Source organism: Herpailurus yagouaroundi, unplaced genomic scaffold (assembly GCF_014898765.1).
Source record: "Herpailurus yagouaroundi ecotype Mexico unplaced genomic scaffold, PumYag 188, whole genome shotgun sequence".
Taxonomy (NCBI): Eukaryota; Metazoa; Chordata; class Mammalia; order Carnivora; family Felidae; genus Herpailurus; species Herpailurus yagouaroundi.
In genome coordinates this window covers 35,293,031-35,304,814 of record NW_024412419.1, presented here as the reverse complement: position 1 = coordinate 35,304,814, position 11,784 = coordinate 35,293,031, and positions in this window count along the sequence as shown.

Genomic DNA, 11,784 nt, shown 5'->3' with positions numbered 1-11,784 from the left:
AAGGACATTCTCCTTCATGATCATAACATAGTTGCCACACTCAGATTAACATTGATAACAATACTATTTAATATATATTCTATATTTAATTTTCCCAGGTATCACAATGATGTATCCTTTATAGTTGTGTTTTTAAAAATAACAACTTTATTGGGATATAATTCACATACTATACAATTCACCTATTTTTTTGTTTGTTTATTTCTGAGAGAGGGAAAGCTTGAGCAGTGGAGGGGCAGAGAGAGAGGGAGACACAGAATCTGAAACAGGCTCCAGGCTCTGAGCTGTTAGCACAGAGCCTGATGTGGGGCTCTAACCCACGAACCATGAGATCATGACCTGAGCCGAAGTTGGACGCTCAACCGACTGAGCCACCCAGGCGCCCCCAATTTACCTATTTAAAGTGTACAATTCAGGGGTGCCGGGGTGGCTCAGTTGGTTGTCTTTTTTTTTTTTTAATGTTGACTTATTTTTGAGAGGGAGGGAGGGAGGGAGAGGGAGAGAGAAGCAGGCTTCAGGCTCTGAGCTGTCAGCACAGAGCCCAATATGGGGTTTGAACCCATGAACGGTGAGGTCTTGACCTGAGTGGAAGTTGGATGCTCAACCGACTGAGCCACCCAAACTCCCCAAGAGTCCCACTTTTTTTAAAAAAAAATTTTTTTTTTCAACGTTTATTTATTTTTGGGACAGAGAGAGACAGAGCATGAACGGGGGAGGGGCAGAGAGAGAGGGAGACACAGAATCGGAAACAGGCTCCAGGCTGTGAGCCATCAGCCCAGAGCCCGACGCGGGGCTCGAACTCACGGACTGCGAGATTGTGACCTGGCTGAAGTTGGACACTCAACCGACTGCGCCACCCAGGCGCCCCCAAGAGTCCCACTCTTGATTTCATCTTAGGTCATGATCCCAGGGTCTTAGGGATTGAGCCCCCTTTGGGGCACGCTGAGCGTGGAGCCTGCTTAGGTTTCTCTCTTTCCCCCCCACTTCTGCCCCTCCCCCTCTGCTTCTGCACACACACACTTGCTCTCTCAAAAACATTTAAAGTGTACAGTTGAGTGGTTTTTATCATCTACAGAGTTGTGCAACCATCACCACAATCAATTTTAAAATATTTTCATTACCCTAAGAGGAAGCTCTCTGCCTGTGCCTGTTAGCAGTTGTTCATCTTCCCCACCCCACCTCCTAGCCTTAGGGAACCACTGATCTCTATTTTCTGTCTCTATAGATTATTTTTTTCTGGGTATTTCATGTAAATATCTTTTTTCTTTTTTTCTTTTTTTTTTTTTTTTTGAGAGAGATCCAGTGCACAAGAGGGGCAGAGAGAGAGAATCCCAAGCAGGCTCCACACTGTCAGCATCAAGCCCGATGTGGGGCTCAATCTCACAAACCTGTGAAGTAATGACCTGAGCAGAAATCAAAAGTCAGACACTTAACCAACTGGGCCGCCCAGGTGCCCCGTAAATCTTATTTAACGTGTGATCTTCTGTGACTGGTTTCTCTCATTGTAATGATTTTGAGGTTCATCCATGTTGTGGCATGCGTCAAAACTTCATTCCTTTTCGTGGCTGAATAATGTTTCATTGTATAGACACCCCACGTTTTGTTTATCTGTTCATCAGTTGATGGATTTGGGTTATTTACACTTTTGACTACTATGAATATGCTTAGATGGAAGTTGATATACAGGTTTTTGAACAGGCCTATGTTTTCATTTCTCTTGGGTCCATGCCTAGGATATACCTAGGAGTGGAATTGCTGGGTCATATGGTAACTCCGTGTTTATTTTTTGAAGAATTGCCAGACGTCCTAAATCAGCTTTATCATTTTACATTTCTTCCAGCAGTGCTAGTTAACTTTTGTTTTTAGTTTCAGGATCCATTCAAGGATCACACATTGTCTTTAATTGTCATGTCCCTTTAGTCTTTTTGATCCAGAGTAGCCCCCAGTGCCCTTCATCAAAGAGTTTGAAGAGTTCAGGGCAGTGTTTTGCAGAACATCCTTCAACTTGGATTTGTCTTACTGTCTCCTTATGATTGGGTTGAAGTTAAAACATTTTTGTCAGGAATTCTTCATATACGATGTATTCTTACTATATCAAGTGGCACCCGATACCAGTTTGTCCCATTATTGGCAATTTGAAGTTAGGATAACTTAATTCAGCTGTTGTCAGATTTCTCCCTTATAAGATACCCTTTCCCTTTGTAACTAGTAAGTAATCTTTGGGGTGGTTGTTGAGACTGGGAATATCCTGTCCTCGGCAGTGTTGTACCCAGTATAGTAGTCCTTGGTGATTCTTAACTGAATCATTTATTCCTTAAGGTGGTTGTAAAAAAGTGATTCTGTAGTCTGTCATTCCTTCTACACTGTTGACATTTTCCTGTGAAGCTGGGTTACCCTCACTCCTTTAAGAAGCTTTAGTGTAATTTCCTCATTCACTATAGTAACCATCCCTGTCATTAATCATTCCAGTGCTTAAATTCAGCCCAGACTTTGCTTCTGTGTCCTTTTGACATGCCCCATCCGTGTTTGTGTGTTTTCTGTACGTTCTGACACACAAGATGCTTTCTATGCTTACCTTGTTTTTTTCTCTACCCTAGTTTCCTCTGTTTACTTTCAGATATGTTCTGTTTTTATCTATGGATGCATTTTCCTTCTCTGCCTGTTTTATTTTTGCCTAAATGGTACTATACATTCCTACTAGTCAGTCAGTCTGGAACTTGTTCTCTGCCTCATTTTTCTGAATTATACTCTATTTTATGAACACACCATAGTTTATTTAGCTAGTCTCCTTTTGATGGGTATTTAGTCTTAAGTTTTTTGCTTTTATAAACACTGCTTTAATATATAACCTTTCCATCTCATTTTACATATTGTTGAATGTATTTGTAGGATAATTTCTAAAAGTGAGACTGTAAGGCAAAGGGGATGTGTGTTTCCAATTTTGATAGCTACTCCTTACCAACAGAATAGTGCTGGTGTTTGTTCCTGTTTAGCTGTGATGAGGGTGCCTGTTCCTCCTCCCTTTTGCCAGCAAAATGCTGTATCAAATTTTGTCTTTGCCATCTTGGTAAGTGGTAACGTTTCTTTGGTTTACATTGTCTTTCTATTATAATGAGTGATGTTGAATATCTTTCTTTTATTTAAAATTTATTTTTAATTTTTAAAATCCTTTTTTTTTTTAAGTTTGTTTATTTTGAGAGAGAAACCAGGGGAGGGGCAGAGAGAGGAGTGAGAGAATCCTAAGCAGGCTCCTTGCTGTCCACACAGAGCCCGATGTGGGGCTTGAACTCACAAACCATGAGATCATGACCTGAGCTGCAATCAAGGGTCAGATACTTAACCGACTGAGCCACCCAGGTGCCCCTTATTTTTAAGTAATGTCTATACACAACGTGGGGCTTGAACTACCAATCTGAGATCAAGAGTTGCATGCTCCACAGCTGAGCCAGCCAGGTGCCCCTAAAATCCTTTCATTTTTCAAGTTGTTTTCTTTCTTTTTTTTGTCAACTATCTTTTCGGATACTTTGCCCACATATGTCCAGGTGCTCTTTGATAATGCTGTAAATGTCATTGGTCCATGTGGCTGACTTCTCTGGAACAGACTCTGTTGACTTCTGTGTGAGCCAAACCTCTTCTGATCATAAGTCCCAGAAATTTATTAAAACCAGCCGGTGCAGAAAGAGGGATTTTCTAGAACCCCAGTGGAGCTGGGCCTCACAAAGACTTGCTTCTGGGATCACGGTGCGTGATGTTTCTGTCACTGTTGGCTGTGTAGCTTATTTCTCTGTTTCTCGTTTGTTGCACATGGTAGGAAATGTCTAGTTGTCCAGTCACCGGAAACCAGCCTCAAGTTTCAGTAGAGAGAATATCTTTGGCTCCTTCTGGAGCCTCCCAGGGTGGGGACAGGGGTGGGATGGGTCATTCGCCTTTTCTGCCATTGGCAGCTGTCACTTGCATAAGCTTCAATTGGGAATCCTGACCTCTGTGTGGTACCAGGGTGCAGGGGGTGCTGTGCTGGCTCAGGAGGTGCTGGATGCGTGGACTGAGGACAGATGCTGCTTTTGCTCAGGGTCTGGAGTCCGTTAGAACCGCTTTCCAAGGGAGTTGCTACAAAAACTAACGGAAAGGGCCAGCAGAGTGGCTGGGAATGGCGTTTTTCTCTTTTTCTCTGAGTTCTGACAAAGCCCTCCTGGGACATCATGCCTTCCCTTGTCCTGACCTTGGCCATGACCTTGAGCTTTGTCATGGGTGGACCTCAGGGCCAAAGCGATGGCGCTTCACACCGCCCAACACATACACACTGGCCGGATTTGCCAAGCGTAAATAGCGCATTCCAGTGGAAGTGCCGGCCCAGGCTGCGGGACGTGCTGGCGCCCCCTCCTGGTCGGCAGCGGGAAGGCCTGGGAAAGCCGACCCGGAGAGCTCGAGGCTGGGGCTGGGCTGGGCTGCAGCGCGGGCTGCCGGCTTAGAGGGGGTTCCTGAGGGCCCGTCACGCGCTTCAGCCGCCCCGGGAGCGGGGAGATGTGGGAGCAGGGCAGGTAGGGAGGAGTAGAGCGGGGCTTGGGCAGGGGTCCGCCGTCCGCAGCATCTGTGGGGAAAAGCTGAGGAAGGAGGCAGCTTGGTCGCTCGGCTCAGCGCAAGCCCCTCTCCTCAGGCGCTGGCAGAGGTTACAGAATTGCCTTGCCACCAGAGAGGGTGGGCAAGAAGATGGCGTTCCAGAACCCGTTACTACCTGCCAGGCTCCAGGCCCGTCTCCTGCTCCCCCACAGCTCCCCTGCTCAGGCCACAGAACCTCCGTGTTAGACAGCAGATTAATCTGAAAATTGAGTTGCAGCTGGATGAGTTGATGTCAACTTCAGAGTTCAGTGGTGTTTAATTAAAGCCATCCAGAGACGAAACCCGCTCCCAGGAAATTATTCTGACCGAATAATTAAAGAGAATAAAGGTTAGATTTGTATTTCTGGCTGAGTCTGTGTTGCATTCGGCATCTCCAAAACATGAATTCCATTAACCTTTCGTGAACCAACATTAAATTGCTTTCAATTAGTTGTCCTTCTAATTAAAGTAGAGTCGCACAGAAGAGCCTTTGTTTATGCTCGGTGTCTGTTCCCTTTTCTCCTCTGGAATTACGTCCTCTTGAAGAAACGGTCATTTGGAAAATTGTTTGTAACTTTGTGTCTGCCCGTCCCTCCTTCAGTCAGGACCTATTCATTGAATGTCTGGAAGAATCGGGGAGGCGGGCCATGGCCGCAGGCTGGGGTAAGTCTTCACTGCTGTGGCTGGTTGAGGGGACTTGCAGACGTGTCCCGTGGCTGCGGGAGACCAGGTTGAGGAATGGTTAAGTAGTCTGCCCAGCCTGGGAAGTCAGTCTGCCCAGGAGGGCTTGTGGGTTGGGAGGGGCGTGCGCTTGCTGCCATTAAACACAGAAGGGGTGGGGGGTAGGGGGGGAGGCTCCTGGGCGGCTCTGTTGATTAGGTGTGTCTGACTCTTTATTTTGGCCCAGGTTGTGATCTCACAGTTTGTGAGATTGAGCCCCGCGTCCGGCTCTGCGCTGACGGTGTGCAGCCTGCTTGGGATTCTGTCTCTCTCTCCCTCCCTCCCTCCCTGTCTCTCTCTGTTTCTCCCCTGCTCACTGTCTGTCTCAAAAATAAAAACAGGGCGGGGTGCCTGGCTGGCTCCGTTGGTAGAGTGAGTTGACCCTTCATCTTGGGGTTGTGAGTTCGAATCCCACGTTGGGTGTGGAGATTACTTGAAAAATAAAATCTGAAAACAGAAGAGACAGCTTGACTCTACTTGCGAAGACAGTCATACCTCAGGCTTTGTCCCCAAGAGCTGCTCAGGCCTGGGGTGTCTTCGTGCTACCGGTCACCACTCCACTCCCCCCACCCCCCCACCCCTGGCTTCTGAGCTGGCTCTGCGAATCTTGTTCTTTTCTTTCCTGGTTCCCTTGCTCCCTGGGCTGTCTCCGGCTCTTCACGAGTTTTATGTGTTTTTTTTTTTTTTTTTTTTAACGTTTATTTATTAGTGAGAGACAGACACAGAGCGTGAGCAGGGGAGGAGTAGAAAGAGGGAGACACAGAATCCGAAGCAGGCTCCAGGCTCTGAGCTGTCAGCACAGAGCCCGACGCGGGGCTCGAACTCACGGACTGGGAGATCATGACCTGAGCCGAAGTCGGACATTTAACCGACGGAGCCACCCAGGCGCCCCACGAGTTTTATGTTCTTAACCTTATGGGCCATCAGGTGCCCTGTTGTCCCACAAGACTGCCGTGAGCAGGTCTGGGCTTATTTGAGGATAGATAAGACACCCTGCTCCCCTGTCAGCCTGATCTTTACCATCACTAACCCTCAGCACAGACTGTTCCTTCTCTAATGGCTGTGTGCCAGATTCTGTGTGGGGCAGGAGAGGCCAGAGAGGGGTGACCCTGTCTCTGGTCTCCAGAGTTCACGGAATGATGAGCACAGGCAACGTGCGACAGAACATCTGGAGGCGGAGTCAGGGCGCAGGGCGCGGGGAGGAGCAGCGGGGACGGAGGGGCCACCGTGCAAATTGCGTAGTGCATTGCAGGTGGGGAAGGACGTTGGCCTGAGGGACGAGCACGTGCTGATGTGTGAGAGCGTCTTGCATGTGCGTGACGAGGTGGGGAGACAGGAATGTTAGAATCCGTGACTGAAGAGGGAGGCTCGGGCCAGCTCATGAACGACCCTGGCATGCGTGTGTGGGTGCGTGGATGTGTGCGTGTGAGAGCGAGAGAAAGGTTCTGTTGATGACTTCGGGGCGGGTGGAGGTACAAGATGGCGGGTAAACAGCAAGGCATGTTTTGTTAGGGAAAAATGGATGGTCTGTGAGGCCTTTAGGCAAAGAATTCCGATAGGCAGTTGGGTCTGGAGATAGAAATTGGAGAGTGAGGGGCGCCTGGGTGTCTCGGCTAAGTGGCCGACTTATGCTCAGGTCATGATCTCACGGGTTCGAGCCCCACGTTGGGCTCTGTGCTGACGACTCGGAGCCTGGAGCCTGGAGCCTGCTTTGGATTCTGTGTCTCCCTCTCTGCCCCTCCTCAGCTCGTGCTTGCTCTCTGGCTCTCAAAAAATGAATGAAAATGTTAAAAAAAATTCAAAAGAGAAGAAAAGAAATTGGAGAGAGAGCAGGATTCAGGGGCAGTGGTGTAAGTGAGGAGCCAGAATGGGGGAAACAGCACTATTTGCCGAGTGGGTGGGGAGGAGAGGGGCTTGTGGTGGCTCATAGGGGGAGCATGGAGGCGTTATATGGAAGAAGCCAGACACAGAACATAGCATGTGATTCCACGTATATAAATGTCAAAACCAGGCGAAACTAACCCGTGGTGATAGAGGTCAGCCTTGTGAAGAACATTCCGTGTTTTCATGTGGGTGATTACACGTATGTGCGCATATAGACCGATATGCTAAGATCTGGGCGCCCTACTGTAAGTTACACCTAAACAACAGTCTTACCAAAAAAAAAAAAAGGAAGTGCAGGGAAGGGAAAATAATTTTCTTTCCCCTCTTCTGACTTCTTGGCCGAGACCCCTGTCATAAAAGATTAACAAGAGAAAAGAGTTTAATAACATGTTTACCTCGTGTGTACATCATGGGAGATGCCCGGGGGGCAGTGACTCATCCCCTGAGGTGGCTTAGAGCTCGGGCTTCAATAGCTCTCGGGAGGGAAGGGGGAAGGCAGGCCTCGGAGGGGGAAGAAGACGGTTTTTGAGGAAGGTGAAAGGGCCCTTGGAAGAACAGCTTGTGACAAAGCTTGTGAGCATGTGGCGCCCCGCTTCTGGTCTCCTCTCCTGTGGTAATGGCTGAAGACCCTCCCAGGGAGGGGATCTGTGACGGTCGAGTTCCTTTGGGAGCATCTGTCTTGAGGCAGGAAGGGGGTTCAGAGAAAGGCTCTCCCTGCATTTGCTGTTTTCCAAGTGCCTCCAGCCCGAAGGCATCACTCTACCAGAGTGGCATATTTTTGGGTGGCGGGTTTTCTGCTACACTTTCGAAGGAGGATGGAAGGAAGGGAGGAAGGAGGGAGGAAGACGGAGGGAAGAAGGAAGCCTGGAGCCTGTGGTGTCGGGAGAGGGTGGATATTCAAGGAAGAATGAGGGCCGGTGTCGCTCATGCCAAGAGGCGCGGCCACGGGCTGGCTCTGTAGGGTGGCGTGCGCGTGACCGTGTCCTCGGAAGCCTCCCTGCCAGCCCTCCCGTGTTCACTAGCGTGTGTTCCTCGCGCTGTCGAATGGGGGGCATAGAACAGACCCTGACGTGGAATCCGAGCAGGGAGGGGGCACGATCCTCAGGTCACAGCCGTACCCGAGGAGTCTCCCGTGCTCTTGTCCGTAGCTCCCACCAGTGCGAACGGCCACGTCTGTGGCTCCCTGCGTGCCCTCCCCGCCGATACCCTGTGTTTAAATTTGATAACGTTTAATTTAAAAAGGTGATTAATGACTGTAATTTAATTTAAAAGAACCGTCTTCTATTTTAATGTGTGGGTTTCCCATAGAAACCACTTCAGCTTCGGCGGCCCTCCATGGCGGCTTTATTAAGGGAGCCATCTGCAGGCTTTCCTGGCTTTCCTGACAATCTGTCGTGCTGTTCCCCGCTTCCAGTGCAAACACTGTTCATTGTGCGGGAGGCTCCAGCCGGCCGTCGGGAGGGGACGGCCTTCCCTCCCTGTGCGAGTAGCACAGCTGGGCTCTTTCTCTCCTGTTCTGTGGATGCTGGGCCTTCACCGGGCAGGTAGGGGCAGAGCCCGAAGCTCGCCGGATGGGCCTCCCCCGTGCCTCGGATGCTGTGCGTGGGTCTGGCCCTCACTGATGGCACCTAAACTTACCTAAGCCCACAGTGAAAAATGGCTTTCTCATCTCAGCTTTGTTTTCTCTGTCAGATTCCTCACTTGCCCAGAGGCAGGGCCGACCCGTGGTGCCGCGAGAACCGGATTGGATCTTCCCGATGCTCCAGGGTCCTGGGAGGGCTGAGTCTTAACACAGTCCCTCCAGGAGGGAGGGGACTCTTGGCTCAGCCCCGAATTAATTCATCTTCTAAATGGAAATGTCAAAGCCTGGCAAACCTTCCTGCTAATGATTCTGGTGAGGGGGTATTCACGGGCAGCAAACAGTAGGCCACGTGAAAATGGATTTTGCCCGGGAAGCCGGGCTCTGTCTCTCTCAAGGGAGAAACCCTGATAACCTAATCTCAATTCTGCAGCGGTTTCTGGAGGGCCGCCTAAGGAGTGGAATTTTTTTTTCTTGTCATTTCATTAGTTCTGAATAAGGGAAGGTGATTCAGCTCCGGCCCCCGAGGGCAGGAAGCAGCAGCAGGGTCGCTTCAGGAGAGGGTTTCCGAGAAAGGGAGTTTCCAGATCCGAAGAAGTCCGTGAGAAACCAGGAGGGAGGGGTACCGAGTGGCCCAGCCAAGCGGGAGGACACCGGAGGGCCATCTTCCCTCCGTGCCTGTCATCCGAGGGGCGCACCGCCCGGTGGATCCCCAGCGCCCCCAGGTCGCCTCTTGCCCCCTCCCCCCCACCCCATGGCAGATGCCGTCTCCACCTTGCCTGAGACGAGCTAGGAATTCTCCCACAGACCCTGGGAGCCAAGCGCCCCTGACAAGCAGCCTGTCCCTTGGCAATTACTAACCAGTTGTCTGTAGTTTGGTCATTTCAAGAATGTTATAGACATGGAAATACAGTTGATAAGCTTTCAAGGTTGGTTTTTTCACTATGAATAATGAATACTCTTAGGCTTCTTCTAAATTTTCATGTATCAACGGTTCTTTTATTTATTAAGTAGTCCATTTAGAGGGAATGCACGTGTGTGGGGGGAGGGGCAGAGGGAGAGAATCCCAAGGAGGCTCCGCCCTTGCCAGTACCGAGTCCGAGACTCACAAACTGAGACGGTGACCTGAGCCGAAATCAAGAGTCAGGTGTTTAACTGCCTGAGCTGTCCAGGTGCCCCAACATCATTTTTTATTAAACATAAAAATTTCACCTTTTGGCTGTTGTTAGAGAATTTAAGCAATGGGTGGGTGGTTGCAGTAAATGACCAACCCAAGATTCCTTGGTGAAGGATACTCGTCACGTTTCAGATCATATACTGTTTATAGCATGCAGGTAAGTTTTCTAACTTGGGGGGAAGCCGACTTGGCTATATACGAATCCTAAACTATCCCACCTTTCTTGGTTACGTGCGCCGCGAGGGCAGGGCCGGGTCAGTCTGGCCATTGGATTCCCTGCTGATCCCGGCACAGCTCCTTGCACGAGGCAGGTGGTGACCAACACCTGGTGCGTGGATGACTCCTTCGGATGTGGTGCCACACACACGTCCCAGGTAGCCCGCTGGCTACTACTTGGAAGGTGCTGGCGGCAGAGGACGTTTTTATCGCAGGGAGACGAGTCTATAGAATCAAGAGGACCCGCCTTGTCCAGACACCCGACTCAGGTTAACTGAACTAGTGTTCGGCGGTTGACATGGTAAGAGAATGCCGGCTTCTGGTTTCCCTGCTCCCAACCAGGTTTCCAAGTCAGCCCAGCCCGGTGTTGGCTAACTGGGCATCACTGTGCGAGGCAGGCTCCGAGGACCTTTCCCGAGCGCTGTGGCCCGGTGGCTGTGTGAACATCCAGAATGAAGCGGGAAGATCAGGTATGAAGGCTTGGCTTTTTACTGAAAGGTTATTTTTCCCACCTGGGACCATTTCTTCTGGTACCCTCTGTGTTTGCTGTTCCTGTTGAGATCTGGGGAAAGTAAACTCTGCCAGGAGTTGAAATCTGCCTCTGGAGCCGGTTTTGTGTCATCCCACTAAGATGTTTAGCCATCAGCACCGTGATTATGCGTATTCATCTCTGTGTCGATGGGCGGCTCCCTAGGAAGATCTAGTTTCAGGACCACATGTTTACATTGCTGAGGGACAAGAGGTGCAAGATCAAAGCCCCGTGGCCGAGCGCTCGGCCGTGGGATGGGGAATGGGGACAGAGTGGAGAATGCACTTGGCTAATGACAGAAGTTGCTACGCTCCTTTTTGGGTGTAATGGAAATTGCCCAAAGGTTGGAAAATGAGGGAGCAGCGTCGCCACACAAACAGGTTTAAACTGAACACTAGGGACGGAGGACACATGTGCCCATGACCAAAGGCGGCAGGAAGAGCAGGCAGTTGCCGGCTGCAGGTGCAGCTGCAGGATGGTGTAAGGGCCTGGAAGCTTCTCTGCCCTGCGCTCTGGTTATAGGGGCGGCGGGAGAGGGCACCTGTGCATGAGAAGGGTCCCTTCACCTTTGTGACTCTCTTCGCAGCCCTGTGCTGTCTTCTCCGGGTCTGATTGCTTCCTGTGGTTTTTCCTTCTGCTGCTCGAAATGCTTGCTATTCGTTTAACCTAGTTCATCCTTTGTATTAACGGCGACTAAATGGTCACCCTGGAGGCCGGAGGACCTGGCTTCCAGCCTTGGCTCAGCCACCTGCTAGTAGTGTGACCTGACTTCTCTGTTCCTCAAGTTGCCTTGTGTGTAGAATGGAGAGAATGGAGTTTAGGATTGTTGGAAGAACTGAATGAGTTAACACACGGAAAGCACGTGTCATCTGAGGTGCCAGCTGTTACCGTGGAACAGCAATTAGGTATGTGGGGACCGGATTTTAGCCACGGAGCATTTGTTTTTTGTTTTTGCCCGTTTCCTGTTTTCGTCCTCTGAGATACAGAAGTAGCACCAGTAAGTTTTTTCTGCCATATTTCAGGATTGGTTAAAAACCACCACCACAAAAACGTGTTCGGTTCAGTAAGCCACGGTCTCCCGAG